General features: G+C 39.4%; 1 protein-coding gene and 1 non-coding gene across 3 annotated transcripts in view; both read left to right on the top strand.

Annotated features, from left to right (window-relative positions):
- The window catches only part of OXR1 (oxidation resistance 1), a 275216-nt gene that overhangs the window by 13909 nt on the left and 248549 nt on the right, over positions 1 to 12758 (top strand). Inside the window, exon 1 of one of the 2 annotated variants that reach the window (XM_071803861.1) lies at positions 11279 to 11372. The exons of the other annotated variant lie outside the window; for it this stretch is intronic. The gene's annotated coding sequence lies outside the window, so the exon portion shown is untranslated. Of the gene's footprint in view, positions 1 to 11278; positions 11373 to 12758 lie in introns of those variants that run through there. 2 annotated transcript variants of the gene reach the window in all.
- On the top strand, positions 9559 to 9641 carry TRNAL-CAG (transfer RNA leucine (anticodon CAG)). Its single transcript has one exon. It is a non-coding gene; the product is annotated as a tRNA-Leu (tRNA).

Here is a 12758-nt window from a genome sequence, read left to right as displayed (position 1 = left end):
CATTTCATTACTGAAGTGGTGAATTATAATTGGGTTTATAGGTTAATTTCTTCTTGAGAATGGCTTGATGACATCAGTTTTCTGAGTCAAGAAGCTACCTTCTCTGAAATCAGTCTGCTTTTTGAGCGCAACAAATTTCTATGTGCTGGGTAGGTGCTGAACTGATTTTACAGGCTTTTGTGAGAAAGTTTGGTAGTTTTTTTGATCCAACTCTGGCCTTGTGGTACCAGATTTCCTTAGGAGTTCTATAGCCTGTTTTTCAGTGAATGGGCTGATGTTTAATTGTATATTGAGTCATTTGTCCTACCACATCCTTTCAAGTGCTTAGGCTGAAGAATGTTTTAGGAGGAGTAAGTATTCAGGGTGCTTGGTACAGACCTAAGTGTTCTGTTCATTTCTGTGATGCTTCTTCTGTTCAGATTTGAGTGGGTCTAATTTTGGCTGCAAGATTTCATGATACTTGTTATTCATTAGGTTGAAAACTCCATCTGGAGAAGGTATTAATCCAAAATGTTATATTGATGCAGCGTGTTTCGAAGTTATTTGTTTTGGAGTGAGACTGATTTGACTAGTGGTATGTTAAATAAAGAGTATATTAAGATCTATATCTATATCAATATCGATATCAATATAGATATAAATAAATAAAATCTATAAATATATTGAGATACATAAAAAGATAAATATATGTATATAAATAAAGAGTATATTAAAATATGGCCATATATTTTCAGAGTCTTTCACACCCTGTTTGATATATGCTGTGTTTCGAGCATGTCTGTGACTTTGGCACTCTCTCAAACATATTTGTCTTCAGCAGATTAATCTATTTTTTAACATTTTTTTCTTTTGTAAGGTCTAATAAAAAAATCTAGTTTGACTTAGATTTCTTGCAAATTCTTTAGATGCTATTGCACATACTACTTGAAATTATAGTTTAATATGAATGGGAAGGTTTCAATTATTTTTTCTAAATTGCAGTTTAACTGTCAGGTAAATTATTGTGTCACTCTTACATATGCAGGGTTTGAAGGTAGGTAATTTAGAGTCAGCCTTTTGTGAGCAGTTTTTTCCAATATTTAGAATTCCTGTCGTGTAACAGAGGATCAGTGTGAAGTATTCTTGGAGGGAATAGTTTCTTCTGTTATTGCTAAATTGGTCTTGAGGCCTTGTTTCCAACTAACAAAAAAAGCGCAGCAGCATAATTTTATATGGGAAAAAAAACTAGGGAAAAATGCATAGCTGAGATAAGGCAAAAAAAAGAAATTGCTTAGTAGCATCTTAGAGGCAGTTTAATGCATTACAGTTTTTCATTTTAGATGTTATTTTTGTGAACTGTTTGGGAAAAAAGAAAAGTTAAGGTAATAATGATCTCTTCTTAGCCATAGCCTTCCTCTGCATTTGGCTGCTGGAAAATACAATAGTGAGGTCATAGACATATAGAAGTGGCTAAAAATATAGTAGTTATAAAGATAAGCCTCATCAGAGACAAAATCTGTTACTCAGAAGACTCTGTGAGTGACTTGCCCTCTTTCTTCCCAGTCTCACAGGAGATGATCGCATGTGCTCCTGCTGTGCAATCTTTCTGTTTTCTGGAGTTTGTCCACCCCTCATTGTCCATTCTTTGCTGGACAAAGGACTTTTAATTCTGGTTTGCATACATACACGTGCTGCAGGTGTAAGTTATTGATAAAATATAATAACTATCTTTTCAGCCTTTTGAAGTCCGTTTTGTTAACAGAGGCGATTGCAATCGATTTACCTGGATAGATGAGTTGTGATTTCTATATACTTTGTTTAGCAATATTGTACATATTTTACCGTAAATTCAGGAAATAGTCAGAGAGCTCTTACTGAAATGTACAGCGTTGAAAACAGGGAGGCATTTGTATTCTTTGGATGTGAGGTTCTTTAGCTACGTCAGGATGATAAACAGAAACTCCACGCTAATCTGACTTAGTAAGGAGCTTTCAGGATTGCAAGGTAGCAGATTCATAATCTGACTGTTTGTAAACAGACAGTTGTTGACCTTGTTCCTTGTGGATATGCTTCATCACTATAGCTTTAAAAGAGCATAATACATTTTCCCCATTACCTAAATTGCACACAAAAAAATGAAAACCGTATTTTTCTGCCATATATTTCTCATATAACTGCATTATCCCATAATTGAAGACCTAGTGCTGTTTTCATGTTCTTATGCAATGCTTTTAATCCTCAGTGATCAACGTCCTTTAAGAATTAGAACATCCAGTTTTCCACTCCTATTATTTTTATGGGCACACAGTACACATACACTTGTGTTGCTTAGAAGCCGCTGTGTGAAATAAATTGATTAATAACAAGATGTATTTAAGGTTCCCCTACTGGATCTGTTGTCTCTTTCTGTTAGTTACTATTCTTGTTTTTATTATGCGAAATACATTGTGTTCATCATTGAGCTGGTTAAGAAGAGATGAACAAAACTCTTAAATTCTACCTCTTTAAAATACTGCATGTTAATTGAGTTTCTCATTAGAAACTGCCTTGAGAGGCAATATGACTATAGTAGAATTGCTTGAAAGCAAAGCATCTGCAAGACTGAAGCAACATCAAGTAGATTTGTTTCTTTATAAGGTACTCGAAAAGAATTAAAATTATTAGTATTTTGCATGCTACAGAAATAGTATTTTTCAGTCCAGTGGCTTGGGTCTTCTATTTCACACACAAAAAGCACCAAACAGAAGTTGCTTTGTGGGAATACCTGATACTTCTCAGCCTGGGAAATTCACTTACACACCTTTTTCTTTCTGAGATTAAGCCAAACAGAAAAATGACGATTGGGTAATACTGTTCCCATTTTTTTCAAGAAGATAGAGCCAGATTTCACAGACTACATCTTTTTGCATTTTCCTGGACCTAGTTTCATGTCCTGTCAACCCTGTCCCTACTCCTGTCCACAGTGCTTCAGTCCGTCGCTGCAGTGGTTCTCCTGTTGTGTTTTGTACGCAAGGTGGGTGCCTGGAGGGCTTTTCCTATTTCATGCCCACTCAGGGTATTGACACTTGATCCGTGTATTATGGCTGCAGAGTCAGAGTGTAGTGGTGCCTGTGGATGTAACTACTGCTCTGTAATAACTAATTTTCCTTTTACACAACCTTTTCACCTCATGATTTAAAAATGTCAAATCCACAAGCAGGTAGTCGGTGTGCATTATTTGGAAGTGCCAAATTCAGCCAGTTCCCACCACTCATAGAGAAGTAATGCATTTACACTTGTTTTTTTTTTTTTTTTAACCAAAATGATACCTGAAGCTGACCATACAGCAGATGACTAGGTAACATCTTTATCTGAACAGATTTTAGTTGATTTTTGTGTTCGTTGGTTTGTGAAATCTCACAAAGTCCTGCAGAAGCTGCTATACTACATTACACTTTAGGGACTCCTACGTCTTCCGAAAGAAGACTCGGTCCTGATATTGGGGAGCGTTTCACCGCTGAGAAGGTGGCATGTGGCACATCTTGTCCTGGCGTATTGCTGCTTGCAATTAGTGGACAGATACTCTGTAAAGCACAACTGAGTAGCTTTACAGGAAAATAAAGCATCTGTCTCCCACCTTTTTGCTGTCTTGGCTTTGTGCCTCTTGCGTGGCCCCACTTCACTGGAAGAGCTGACTGGGACTTCTGCATGGGAAACCATTGAAGGAGGGATTTCGAATTTTGCCATCAGATGTTTCAGTCCTTCACTGAGTCTGTCCTTATGCAGTGTGGTAGAATGCTAACTGCTGCTGTTTTAATTCATACTAAATACTAACTTGAGTCCATCGAAGTGAGGGGAACTACTTAAAAATGAGGAGAAAATTTGCAAATTGAGTTTCAAAATCTGATTCAAGGCAATCTGAAAGAGATTTAACGAGAAACAAGAAAACAGGCATCTTGCAAACCACTGTCTTTTTCACACACACAGGTGTGTGCACACACATACACCCAGGCACAATACCCTGGTGTCTCATAGAAAATTTATAGTCCATTCCAATTTCACTTAACATACTCTGCTGCTGCCCACTATTAATAGAAAAGCTTTGGATCTGAACCACCCATTTTTCTATATGAAATTGTTGGCTGTAAACCTTTTTGTAGTCTTTTTTTCTTTCAACTAACTCTAATGACTACAGTTGACTCTGATTCAGCTACTCCCACAATTTTAACTAAGTAAAATAGAAATGTGGTGACAGTGTATCCTGTAAGGAACTGGGAAACACTTTGCAGTCTGTTAAAGATGTTGTTTCCTGGGTACGTCCTTTTCCTGTTTTGGGGAAATAAGATGTCATAAATGGCAGAGTTCGGGAGAGAACTGTAGAAGAGAGGAAAGCAAGTAATGACCAAATAAAAAACACATAATGGAAAGAAATTTCTTTTGATTCCCTGAATGTGACAGAGTGAACAATGTTTACCAGTGTTCAGGACTAAAAAGAGAACCAAGTCATTCTGCCTTTCTTCCCTTCCACTGCCGCTGTAAACATTCACTTCTAACCAGCTCTCTCTAAAACAGAGTTTTGTGTTTTTAGGCATTATCTTGTACGTCATCATGCTATTACTACCTGCTGCCTTCCCTACTGAGAAACTGTGATAGCGTGGTGGACACCCAAGGCTGCCGCTGTGTGAGTGCTGGCTGCCCCGGGCACTGACATCCGTCCTGACTTCACTTCTGAGTTGCTGACTGTGCCTCCCAGGAGACAGACATGAAAGATCTTAATAATAAATTGGTCCTCAGTTTTGTTACTTATTCTTAGCTGGTGAAATAAATGAGATAAATAAAGGTAGAGTGTTACACTTTATTGTTGTGTACAAAGTAACCAGCTAACACAGTTCTTTTTGCTAACTGGTAAGAAGAAACTGTTGGCAAGTTAGCACAAATTGAGCACAAGTGTTTATTTATTCTTTTCTGCACAGCTTGGTGATTTGTTTGTTTGTTTGTTTCCACCCCCCTTTTTTTCAACATGACTTCAAAAAATGTATTGTGGTATCTGACTTGTGTGTAGTTGCTCCAAGCTGCTCATAAATTCAAGCTGGTCAAGACTTCTTATTGATCAGATTTTGATTTCTTCTCCCAGGCAAAATAAAGGCAGAATGCTGTATTTAGCTTCTTGTAGGAATATTCTTTTCATGTATTTGGGCAATTGCAGCAGTTATTTTATCAGTTCTGTAATTTCACAGTATTTCTAAAGGTAGATTTCTTTCTGTTTTAGTTGCCTGAGGCTTGGTTTTTGTTTATTTTACATTTAGTTTTTGGTTTGATTTCTGTGTCACAAACTTTTCAAGTCACCAGGAAAACAAACTGTAGCATTCTGATTATAAAGATTTTGCAAAGTTCTTCTGTTGTTGTTACATTCTCTAGTTTTCAAATAATGTTTTTCTCAAATATGTTGTTTGTTTGTTTTTTTTTTCATACCAAAAGAACACCACTATAACATTGTCTCTATGAAGAGAAGGAGAATGCAAATTGAGGGTGGAAAAATCCTAGGGTCAGTTTGATTATCTTACAGCAATAATTTCCTGATCTTTGGTGTTGATTTGATAGGTTTTTGTTACAACAAAGCTGCACTAGGGTTTTGCCTGTTTCCGTCTTCTGGGGTGTTTCTGAATCTTTCAGATTCTGCTGTGCAACACTCGTATCTAATTCCTCAGGGCACTGAAGGTGAGCAGGATGGCCTATTGATTGTTTGTGTCTTTCTTGCAAAATCTGTAGCTAGGACTGATTTTATTGAAGTTGCAGACTCTTACAGGTTACTGGCTGCATACTGGTGTTGGAATGGAACCTCCTGTATCCAGCTTCCCTGTATGTAGAATCTGTAAAAAGTGATGCTTTCCAAAGTTTCTTAAGTAGTTGTAATAAATTTTAATTTAGAATGTGCAGTAAGACCAAGAAAGATATACATGAGCAGTTTCACTTCTGCACATTGGGTAATTTTCTCAGTTTATTAATTAGGTTTGCCAGGATTTGCGGTTTGCCTGCATGTTGCCTGATATTCTGGCTCACTGAAGACTATTATTGAATCTCTACAAAAGGGATTTCCTGGGCTCAGCTCCTTGTGTGGGTTTGTTTTGCACTGTTTTAGGAGATACTCTCAACTGAGTCCTTTGAAGCTGTCTCACCAGGTGAAGGTCACTCGCTCCAGGAGATTGCACCCCAGATTCATTAGCTTTACCCAAATTCTTAACCAGCTCTAATCAGTTTCCCATATTACCCAAAATAAAGGCTTATTGTGGTCGCAAAACCTGGAATATTTACATTAACCTTGACAAGAACTATTTTACAGTTGTTGTAGTACCTTTCATTATAGAATCATAGAACGATTTGAGTTGGAAGGGACCCTCAAAGCTCATCTAGTCCAACCCCCCGTAACATTTCACCATGTGGGTTTGGATGTCCGAAGTACAACTCCCATCTGCTTTGTGAGGTTTATTAAAAACACTGCGGTTTCACAGGAGGGGTTGCCCTCTGCAAGCCACTTCTCAGTCAAAGCATCTGAAGATCCTTCCAGGATATTAATCTTTCATGAAGCTCTTAACGTCTTCTGCAGGTACAGATACTTTTAATGCGTATGAGCTACGAGTATGGTAACAGACTCATAGAACCATAGAATGGTTTGGGTTGGAAGGGACCTTCAAAGGTCGTCCAGGCCAACCCCCCTGCAATGAGCAGGGACATCTGCAACTAGATCAGGTTGCTTGGAGTCCCATCTAGCCTGGCCTCAAATGTCTCCAGGGATGTGTCAGAGCCAAAGATGTGTGAGTCTGGCCTTGTGTGATACCTGCTCCCTGAAAACTCCCTGAAAAAAAGAAGTTGCCAGTCATATGTTTGAAGCAGCAAGTGACCTGGTGTGCAGTACGACCATCTGGGCAGCCCTCTCCAAAACCCTGCAGAGTTCTCATCTGTGTTTGGCATGGCTGGAAGCCAGAGAGCTGTCTTCCAAACTGGTGTGCTGTGATTTGGATTCATGACTTATCAGCATTTGAGAAGATGCAAGCCTGTGGCTAATGACTCATGCAAAAAACATGTAGCTGGATAGGTCTGAATAGGTGCCTCTCAGTGTACTCATTCCAAATATTTTGAGAGAAATGACTGGTTTTACTTGGATTTGTGGTGAGAAAAAGATTTCCAAAGATAATAACCAAATAAATAATGTGGAATCTAAAACTTATAGTTTCTTCTCCTGAAAATCTGTATTTCGATGTTGATAATTTATCCTTGTGTTGCAGTTAAGATTTTGAGAGCCAAGCTGAAGATAAGCATGTAGTAATCTAGCTTTGCTGTTTCGTTTTCCTCTTACATAAAAGCCCACTAGTGAGCTCCAAAAGAACCCAAACTCCAAAAGAATGACAATAGCAAAAAAGAAAATTAAGGAGGAAAAAAAAACCCAAAAAAATGAGCCATTCTTATGACACATTACTCACAGTTATAATAACTCAGGGCTATAAGCTATAGGCTGTTAAATATTCTGCTTACCCATGTGTTTGATTTAACAGGTAGTAAGGCAGCTCAGGTAGCCTGATGTGCCTAGTACTTTCTTGGAGATTTTATTCTTCCCCTACAAAACAATGTTTCTGAGTCTCCAGTAGGTCACTACACTCCAGTCAGTTTACACCATGCGGTACCCAGGCGTGTTGTGTTTCTCTGTACCTGTCCTAAAGGCAACATGCAGGTATTACAGTTTTGGACTTCAGATACAGTCTCTTGCATCTCAAAGGAAAATCTTTGGTGCTGGAGATCCCTTGTTTTTTTCCTACTGGAGGACATCAAGTTAATGCCATGCAGTGCAGAGAGGACTATGCGTGTTTGTTGTAGTAACCTGTGGATACCCTGTTTGACCCTTCATTTCCCGCTCCCCCTCAAAGCTACCTAATATATGCTACCAAAACCTTCTGAACAGTTAAAATGACGTGGGGTTTTTTAATGTGGTTTTGTCTTTTTTTTTTTTTTCCTCCCTTTCGTTCAGGCCATAAATCTCATACCTTCGGCCAAAGAACTTTTTTTCCTGCAGAGTTTAGGTGAGGTATCATACCAATAGCTGCCAAAAGACATCTCTCCAATTCTTGCACTGTGTCTCAGAAGAGGATCGATTTCCTTATCAGATTTTGGCTAGTAAATCACCACAGGTAAAACTTGTTCCCTGTTCTTTTATGATGTTGAGAATTTTGAAGAGAAACTTAACATTCCTGAAGTGACATAATTTAAAGAAATTATAGACTATCTATGAAAATAAAACTAAAATTTCCTTCATCTTTGTAATTCCCCTGTTTAGTTTTCTGCTGGAAGGATATAATTTTCTTGTAACATAAATACCAAAATAACTTTCTAATTTTTGATTAATAGGCCATTTGATACAAGAAGCCTTATGGGCTGTTTGTTCCAACAGCACATACAGTCTGAGAGGTGTTTTTATTTATTTAAAGGGATCATTGTTAATACTCAGATTTAACTCATGGTATCTAATGTTTTATCTTGCTGATCACAAACTTAACAAGAACAAATGTTGCCTTCTGCACCTGGGACAGAGTAGTGCTGGGTGCACATATAAATTGGGAGAGGAGAGGCTGGAGAGCAGCCCTTCAGAAAGGTGTCTGAGGGTGACCTTCAGGTCTTGGAGCTGCTGGCTGGAGACCCAAATACCTATGTTGTGATCAGAGTACTGGGTCCAGCACTTTGTGCTCCTCAGTGCTAGAAAGACCTTGACAAACTGGAGCCAGAAGAAAAATTGTTGTCTCCAAGCAGTACAAACTCCAGTAACAGTGCCAAATAAAATCAGTTATCAATTTTGGACCAATCGAGTAGAGACTGCAGCTTTTTTGTTCCCCAGGGTTCTGGGGAATAATTACTTCTTGAGGCCGGAGGTAAACTTGCCATTTCTCATAGTCAGTTTCTGGTTGCGTCATTCCAAAATTTGATTTTTCTCTTAAATTTACATTCCAAACAGAGCCATGAAATTGTACAGCTGATACTTGCACACAAGTGTACCTCTTGCCTTCTAGATTGACTTTTTCTCCGAAACGCTGACCAAATTTTTGTATTTAGAGCATCCTGGATGGAGCCTTCAGGTACATGAATTCTTTGTATAAAAATGCAGCATGGGCACATACAATTTGTTTTGGCGTCATGGTCCCTTTTCAAATGTCAGAGAGAATCCTCCCCATGATCAAGCCGTACCTGTCTGAAGGGGATTTTCATAGACACTGCAGGAAACAAATCAGCATGAAGCAGTGCCCTGGTGCAACAGAACAGATTTTTATTAATTCCTGCACACCTTCAAACTTCTGCTACATGTCAGATGTAGTTTCTGTGCAACAGCCACTGCTTGTTTCTTAACGTCGTAACACTCGGGTAGACACAGGAAGAAACAGCTGCATGTACCAAATTAAGATAAGTTATTACAGTTCCATTAGATTCAACACAGTGTACATTGTTTTTGTTTGAAATCTTTTTCAACGTCCTCTATGTGAGAAAAGTAGTACAATACAGCATCACTGAAAAGATCTACAAATTCACGGATCATGCAGTAGGAAAACCAGTCTGCTCTGGGTCAGGATGGCCGAGCGGTCTAAGGCGCTGCGTTCAGGTCGCAGTCTCCTCTGGAGGCGTGGGTTCGAATCCCACTTCTGACACCTACCTTTTGCTTTGGCCCACCTCACCCCGCTGCTACCCATGGTTGCTCCTTACAGTTCAATTCTAGGCACAGCCTTCGTCAATATCTTTACCAATGATCTGGATGCAGGGCTTGAAGACACCATTACCAAGTTTCCTGACACCAAACTGGGAGGTCTTGCACAGGAATCTACACACATCCCAGCATTGGGCCATGGTCAACAGGATGCAATTTAACAAGTCAAAATGCTGGATCCTGCACCTGCCACAGAGTAACACTGGCCACAAGTATAAATTGGGAGAGGACCTGCTGGAGAGAATGGTCCCTGCAGAAAGGTGTCTGGGGGTGCTGCTTGCCATGAAGCTCAATACGAGTCAGCTGCGTGTGCCCTGGCAGCCAAGGGGACAAACCCCATCCTGGGGCATCAAATCCAGCATCAGCAGCTGGGCAAAGGAGGAGATTGTCCTGCTGTGTTCAGTGTTGCTGCAGCCTCACCTTGAGCACCCTGTGCAGTTCTGGACCCTTCCATTTAAGAAGGGTCTGAAGGTCCTTGAAGGTGTCCAGAGGAGGGGAGCAAAGCCAGTGAAAGGGCTGGAAGGAATGTCCTGTGAGGAGCAGCTGAGGACTTTGGGCTTGTCTAGTTTGGAGAAAAGGAGACTGAGGGGCGACCCCATTGCTCTCTACAGCTTCCTGAGAAGGGGACGTGGAGGAGAGAGAGGTGCTGAGCTCCCTGGATCCAGTGGCATGACAAATGGTTCAAAGCTGCATCAAGAGTGGTTCAGATTATATTAGGAAGCATCTTGTTGTGGAGAGAGTGGTCAGCACACTGGAACAGGTTTCCTCAAGAGGTGGTCAATGCCCCAAGGCTGTCAGTGTTTAAGAGGCATTTGGTCAGTGCCCTTAACAACATGCATTAAGTTTTGGTCAGCCCTGGATTGGTCAGGCAGTTGGACTAGATGATAGTTGTAGGTGCCTTCCAACTGAAAGAGTCTGTTCTACTAAAATATTCTCTAACTTGTTATTTACACAAACTTTCACATGAGCAATTCTGCTCTCCCACCTTTTTAAGCTACAGGCAGGTTTTTTTGTAATGTTTTTCATTAACTGTCCTTTCAGAGAAATGAAAGTTTGTTGGACTAGGTTGAAGTGGTTAGTGTTCTTCCTACTGTGTGATTCAGATCGTGTCTGTGAAGAAAAAAAAATGAGACGAATGCACAGGAACAGGGAAGGAAGAAAACAGTGAGTAACGACATGCTTCATCTGTTCCTTGTACTGACTCTTATAGAGCTGCTAGAGAAAGATAAGTATGACACAGGTACCTGATCCTAGACTTGGCAAAGCTGTATCAGCTCAGGACTGTGTAAGACCTTGCTTGGAGCTGCCTTCCTGGTCAAATGCTACATTGCTATTGCAGAGTATGAGGTTTTGACAGTCTAGGCCTGACTATTTTTTTTTAATTTTTTTTTTGGGGTGGGGGTGGGGATGAGGAGGTAGACTGAAGACTGGAACAAGTAAGAGGCAAAAGAAACACATCAGAGATTTTCAGAGTTTACCTGAAACTTTAGGACACAGGAAAATCATCTCTTATTCTATAACTCGTTTTTTTTTTTCTTACCAGCTCTTAGCCTGAGGGGAGCAAAGGTCCAGCAGCATTGCAGTATTTCCTGTACTTCTACATGACAGCATGGTTTCATTCAGTCTGCCTCTTCTAGCTTTAATGTCAAAGACCCTTTGATGAGTGATGGACTAGGTATTTTATTATTTTTATTTATTAGTCAAACCTTAAGTCATATAAACTTAATGATTTTCACACTGAAATATATAGGAAGCTGGCTGAAGCAACCAGAGAACACATTAATAAATTCTTTTTGAGAAGTGTGGTATGTTGTTGAGTTTCCAGAATTTACGAAACACAAGACAGGGAATTACTAGCTGTGTAGGAATGCTAGGGGAAAAAACCAAAAACCAGAAACCAAAACAAAACTGAGAAGAGAACAGCAAACTGGATGTTAGCTACTGATACAAACTGCTGAGGAAGAAAAAAGAAAATTGAACTCCAATATAGAACCAGGGTTGCCATACATAAGATAATAAATAATTCCTATTTTACTGAGGTTGTCGTGGAATACTGTCTCCAGTTTTGGGCATCCACATTTTAAAACATGAAGAAGTCTAGAAAACGTGACCTCTAGGAAAAACAGAATTCTAAGGGAATGTTTGAACTAAAAAAGAAATACACTAGGGATAAATGAGAACAGTGCTCAAATATATGAAATGCTTTTGTGTGAAAGAGGGTAAAGAATTGTTCTCCATGTATACTGGGAAAGTAATGAATGATGAGCTTGAGTTGTGACAAAGAATATTATTTTCAGGAACAAATTTCTGATGTTTAGAATAACAAAGCCATATTTCGGCTTGTACAATCTCCATCCTTTGAGGTTTTTGTGAACTTGTTATAGTTAAGCCAATATATATTAGATGTGGCTTAAACACATATCATTTTGCTTTGAGCAAGGAGTATAAAATAAGTAGTCTCCTGGTCACTTTTAGCCTTTTAGCTCTCTTCTCTGTTCACTAAATTTCTGACGCTGTGATCCACTGATTCTTTGTTCCACCTGCCTGTCAAACACAGGCTTAACATAGCTGAGCACATAATCTTTGGATGGTTTTAGTTTTGGGGTAATTCTCTCTTTTTAGTTTTTGCTGACCTTGTAAAACAGTTTAATGTGTCTTGTAAGAATTGTTTCTTCCGTGAGAGTTAATTTTGCAACTTCCTGACTTACCATGAATTCCGTTCTGCTTGGGAAGGAAAATGATAGGACTTGGTCTGTGGAAGTGGAAGGTCACAATGTGACTGCAGCCCATGTTCATCAGAATAGGACCGGGGGAGTGAAATTATGAAGAATCACCTTCAGGGGCCACAGTCATGCATGAGCCTTTTCTATTATGATGAATCCACCTTAGCTTCAGCTGTGCTTGATGGGATGAAATCTGTATAGTGCCAAGAAATGTAGTACTTTGTGTAACCTTTGATCTAAAAAACCTGTTCAGCAGTTCTTAGAGCCCAAAAGGTTTCAGATTGACACAGTCTATGGAGTGCACTCTTAGATCTGATTCCAGCTGAGGACTTCACTGT

Source organism: Patagioenas fasciata, chromosome 2, assembly GCF_037038585.1.
Source record: "Patagioenas fasciata isolate bPatFas1 chromosome 2, bPatFas1.hap1, whole genome shotgun sequence".
NCBI classification, from domain to species: domain Eukaryota; kingdom Metazoa; phylum Chordata; class Aves; order Columbiformes; family Columbidae; genus Patagioenas; species Patagioenas fasciata.
Note: the sequence above shows the minus strand (reverse complement) of the source record. Positions and strands in the feature narration are given on the sequence as shown.